Raw genomic sequence first — 5,338 nt, forward strand, 5'->3', positions numbered from 1 at the left:
AGCAATCCAAAAATGCAATTTTCACTCAAAATTTTGGTTCTAAGAGCTTAAACTTTTGAGGGCAGCTTGTTGTCATCCAAATTCATCAGTACCTTCTGGAAGAATTCAAATATGAATGAGGCTCTGAGGATAGCTTAAGTTGAGAGCGTAGATCAGTCCGAACAAGATCACTAATCCAAAGGAAAGATTTTCAAGCGTTGAAGCAGCATCACACCCTCTATCACTACTCCAACATCCCCTAGTTTCTCCCCAGCACCAGCACCTTCTACGGATCACAAAGCCCCATAGTCTCAGAAATTCGTCTCTCAGCTTCTTCAGGGTTGCAGTCCTAAAGCCAGAAGAAAAAAACAACATTAACCCGGTTCAGTTTAACTGAAATATTAGACACATACAGCTTAGAAATGAGTTTATATCTATATATAAAGAACATATACAAACCATGAATTCTTTCACAAGTGTTGTAATGTCCTCATTGAGATACACACACAGACTCTTTATGACACAGTCTCGTTCGAGGTGTATGTCATCACGCTAGAAAATAATAAAACAATATTAAATAAAAAGATTATAGTGCAATAATTGTAATTAGTTCTGAATAGAAACAAAATACATTTTACTACACCTTGTCAGCAATTGCCATTATGCGTGATATATTCTGTCCAGAAGCACCTCCTTTGCTTTTGAAAACCTTATGTAGGTTTACCGCGTATCCATCCAGCTGCCCCAAGAACTTGGTCAGGAGTCGCACTGTTGTTATCCGCATGAAATCAGCGTTTATCTTATAGGAAAAAAGGCACTTCAGTTATAGAGCGATATACAGATGCGATTAAAGTATTTACATGGCCACATACTGCGATTAAAAACTGCATATGCCACCCATTTTAATACAACTACTTACTGTGATTATAACTTAATGCCATTATTTTTATCGAAGTATTGTGTTTAGTGTTTAGTAAAGTATAATCACAATTGACAAAATCCCATTGAGAGTGCAGGTAAACATAGTCAATGATACAAATGAGGTCTCTGCAATAAAGACGACATATTCTATTTCTTGTACTCAGCATTGAAAGAATGCATGTTTCACCTCATGGATTTGTTTAAATGCAAAATCCTATACAAGTTTGCATGTAAACAACTCATATCCTTAAAATAAAAAGCAACACTAAAAAATACAAACCTTAACTTAGTGATTGTCCTAAACGTAATCAAAACATGCTGGAATAATGACACTGTTGGGGTCCCTGCAATAGTAAAGACAACATACAGTTAGATTTCTTGTACTCAGCATTAAAAATAATGCATGTTTCCCTTCATGGAGTTGTTTAAACGTAAAATCCTATACACATGTCCATGTAAACAACTCGTATCCTTAAAAAGCAACAGCAACAAAAAACACACAAACCTTAAGTGAGTGATTGTCCCAAACGTAGTCAAAATATGCTGGAATGACGACACTAATGGGTTCTCTGCAATAGTAAAAACGGCATATTAGATTTCTTGTACTCACCATTAAAAAGAATGCATGTTTCACTTCATGAAGTCGTGGATTCGACACTTTACAAGTTTAAACGCAAAATCCTAAACACCTTTGCATGCAAATAACGCGAATGCGCTCAATAATGTCCTTGTAGAACATTTCTGAATATGTGCAAATGATATTTCTGAAAAAGTACGTCGAGAGACAAAGCTCAATGACGGCGTTACCATTGATGCGCAGAACCATTATAGTATGACATCAAGTCCCGCGAGACAGTTGTAAGAGCACAGCTCTCAAATCGCTCTCGCGGTACTTTGACGTCATTAAGGATCAGTTAAACGAAGAGATTTGTTTCAACGAGATATCCTATAAACTTTCAAATGTAACTTATTTAACTCTCATATACGATCGATTTTGTGTGTTTCGTGTGTGTTTGTACGTTGTGTGTACGTTTTGGCCTAATGGCAATAAACATCGAGATGATGAAGCTGTAATTTTCAGTAAGGTTTTTTGTATTTTTTTAATAATACATGCTTAACGTTACCTGCCTAGATAAATAAATAATAAACACAGCCAATCGAGAGTACGTCGTTTAAAAAAAAACGAAATCCGGAAATATTACTTTAATTCGTGCATTCCGGGCAAGTTCAGATTTTAGTTAGAACAAGTTTTGATTAAATTATTACAAGTTGATAATGAATTTAAATCATTTATAGATATAAAAAACATCTTACCTTCAATGAATAATTCAAATATATTCCTTGCTGCTGAATCAGAATTGCGCCGTCGTCCACTTGCCTCCTTGGCGCCACCGGAAGTTTAGGTAATCAAGCGCATGCGCAACACCTGGCATTGCGCCTTACGGTATCCAATTAAGTATGGTTTATTTAATTTGATCAGATTGCTCTTAAATACATCACATTCATGTTGTGTACGAGTAATTCAGACAAATAACATTTATTTCACATTTTTTCAAATATATTTAATTTGGATTGTTTGCTTAATATCTATTACTGACAAGAATCATTTTTTTGAGTGCAATTTCTATAAAATAAGGATTTGTTTTTGTATAGAATATTCTTGTTATTCCAAATAACAGATCTATGTGGAGAAAAGTTATGTTTATATATGAGCATCCAAGATAAACAAACCTGTTTATGGAAACCTGACAGTTTTATGGGAACCTTGTTTATATCAAAATTGAATCGCAAAAAAAATTCCAAACCACCCAATTTCTTAAAAATCATTTCTAGTATGATGTTCCATATACTACCTTTCCAACTTCAGTTACTTTTTATCCACTTATTTTTAAAAAAAGTTTTTAAAATCTAGTACATTTTAACCTCCTTCCTCAACTGGATTGCTTAGAATTGACTTTTTAATGTCAATACATAACTAATGGCTAGTCATGCATCAATTTAAACCTGTGGGAAACAACCCAATAAAGTTATAAAGCTTCAAATGTTGTCTTATAATTCTTCAAATCCTAAAGGTATGAAAAAGATTGCTGTAAATATGTGGATCCTTAAAGAACAGGCCAACATTAGAAATAATAACTAATAATCATACATAAAGAGAATATATATTTGGTTATCAGTAGCTTTAGTATTCTAATCTATTTTCCATGACATAAACATGTCATGATGTGTCTTATAAAGTTTTTAATAATTGTTTATAGAATTATTGCAATGAAATTGTAATGTAATGATACAATTGGTTGTTTTAAATGTAAATGATTTACTGAAAACTTACTCTAGCACAGCACATGTGTGAACACAAATAAGTGCTTAATAGCAAATCTGACTGACATTTGCTTAATGACATCATATTTGTTATTAACTCCATTTGATATAAACAACACATCTGGATTTGTTATGTTTAGGCCTACTATAATATGACAGAGGCTGTCATCTGAAATACTTGTATGTTTGCACATAATATTTATGTCAAAGAATATATATGTTCTATAAGAACAATTACGTTTGTTAATAAAAAAAATAGTCTAAAAGATTTAAACAAGCAACCATTTAGTAAGACCTACAGAATATATCTCTATGAACTAAAATGACTGTTTCAGATGAGAGAAACATACAAAATGTGCAGAGCATGTTTGTGTATATGTTCCTTTTGTCCATAAAAATATATACGGTTTAATAACTTGCATACCTCACTTTATTTACCTAATTAAAACAGAAAGCCTTCATGGTACTCGATTAAAGGACATGAACATGAATCTGCTAAATGAAATGATATTTGTTATTGACACGATTTAATAACATCATCCACCATTCAGATAAAGTATCTGGTTATGTTTTATTAAATTGTTTCAGTTCTTACACTCAACAACAGTAAAGCCAGTGCAGTACAATTTTCTCTACACTGTATAAATATATATATATCAAATACAAAAACAACTTTGCAGAAGTATAGCTATCACACAGTCATTTTGAAAATGGCTCTGACGAACGGCCCCTAAAGCTTATGACAAAGCATACAATGTATTATTGAGATCAGGCAATATACTCAAATTCCTTATTGTGGTTTTTAGGTGCAATTTTCCGTTATGTCCACTAGATGGTAGAAGAGGATCAATCACTGAATGACATTTGCACTCACAGAAAACACAGATGATGATTACTCTTTAACTAAGTTTACTATTAATAGAAATCTGTTCACATTTAAAGGTGCAGTGTGTAAATTTTAGAAGGATCTCTTGACAGAAATGCAAAATGATATAAAAAACTATATTATCAGGGGTGTATAAAGACCTTTCATAATGAACCGGTATGTGTTTATTACCTTAGAACGAGACCTTTTTATCTACATACAGCGAGTGTCCCCTTACATGGAAGTCACCATTTTGTGGCGCCATTTTTCTACAGAAGCCCCTAACGGACATTTTTTTTACTAAGTTGTCTCCGACGATGACATGTTTGTCTGGTGGCGGCTACCGTAGCTTCTCTATGTGTTTCAAAAGCGAGGGGTGAGCAGTGGACTAAGCCATTGGTTGCAATTCGTGACCTCACCACTAGACGCCGCTAAAATGTACACACTGCACTTTTAACTTCATGATTTTACTGTTATAATATTAAAATCACATTTAGTTAAAGACTACCACTTCAATTGTTCTGAGTTATCAGTTTTAACACTCATGTCATTTTATGAAAGCTGTGAAACGTGAACATAATTTTGGAGGCACTTACACGACATTTGCAGTAAGAATTATATATTTTTAGTTTTTTATAAAAAAAAAACATACCAAATGAGTGTGTAACCATGTCAATATTAAGTCTTGTTCTTTAACAGTCTTGTTTCTCCTTTCTCAGATAAACGTGTGTGTGTACAATATACAATGCAGAATATCTATATGGCCATGTCCTTAAACGTCTTGTGATCTAAATGGCTTGAACCCCGGTAATCGCTGCTAGCAGCTATATTACCGTTTGTTTTTGTTAGGATATTTATTATTTTTCTGCCGTAAAACGAATCGTGCAGACCAAACCGTAAGGCCTAGAGACTTGAGACTTGGCCAAATGATAGGTCTCATTCATGCGCAAACTTGACAGAGTATGAACCCAATCGGCCTATGGGGGGCGCTACAGCGATGGCAAACGCGTTTAGGCTCATAACTCCCACAATTCTTGTCCAAATGTCAAGTGTCCCATATCCCTGGATTCCTTGCATCAAGACGAACAAAATGTATATCTCCGATTTCATTTCCGTCATGAAAAATTTTCCGCTATTTTCGATATTGTCAAAAAAAATTAAAACGAACTTGTCCTAGGTTTTTCGCCCGATCGGAATCATTCCAGTGCTAAAATGTTCCTTGGAGTTTGTATATCAATAATTATTAAAAAA

The 5,338-nt window shown here is 33.8% G+C and overlaps 1 long non-coding RNA gene across 1 annotated transcript; it reads right to left on the minus strand.

Moving 5' to 3' along the window:
* Positions 1-470: 470 nt before the first annotated feature.
* LOC141282072 (uncharacterized) lies at positions 471-1,695 on the minus strand. Its single transcript, XR_012336634.1, has 4 exons — positions 1,511-1,695; positions 1,181-1,244; positions 623-778; positions 471-531 (listed from the first exon to the last, which is right to left on the minus strand). It is a non-coding gene; the product is annotated as an uncharacterized lncRNA (long non-coding RNA).
* Between the last annotated feature and the right edge of the window lie 3,643 nt (positions 1,696-5,338).

The sequence above is a fragment of the Paramisgurnus dabryanus genome, chromosome 4, assembly GCF_030506205.2.
Source record: "Paramisgurnus dabryanus chromosome 4, PD_genome_1.1, whole genome shotgun sequence".
In the NCBI taxonomy this organism is placed as follows: domain Eukaryota; kingdom Metazoa; phylum Chordata; class Actinopteri; order Cypriniformes; family Cobitidae; genus Paramisgurnus; species Paramisgurnus dabryanus.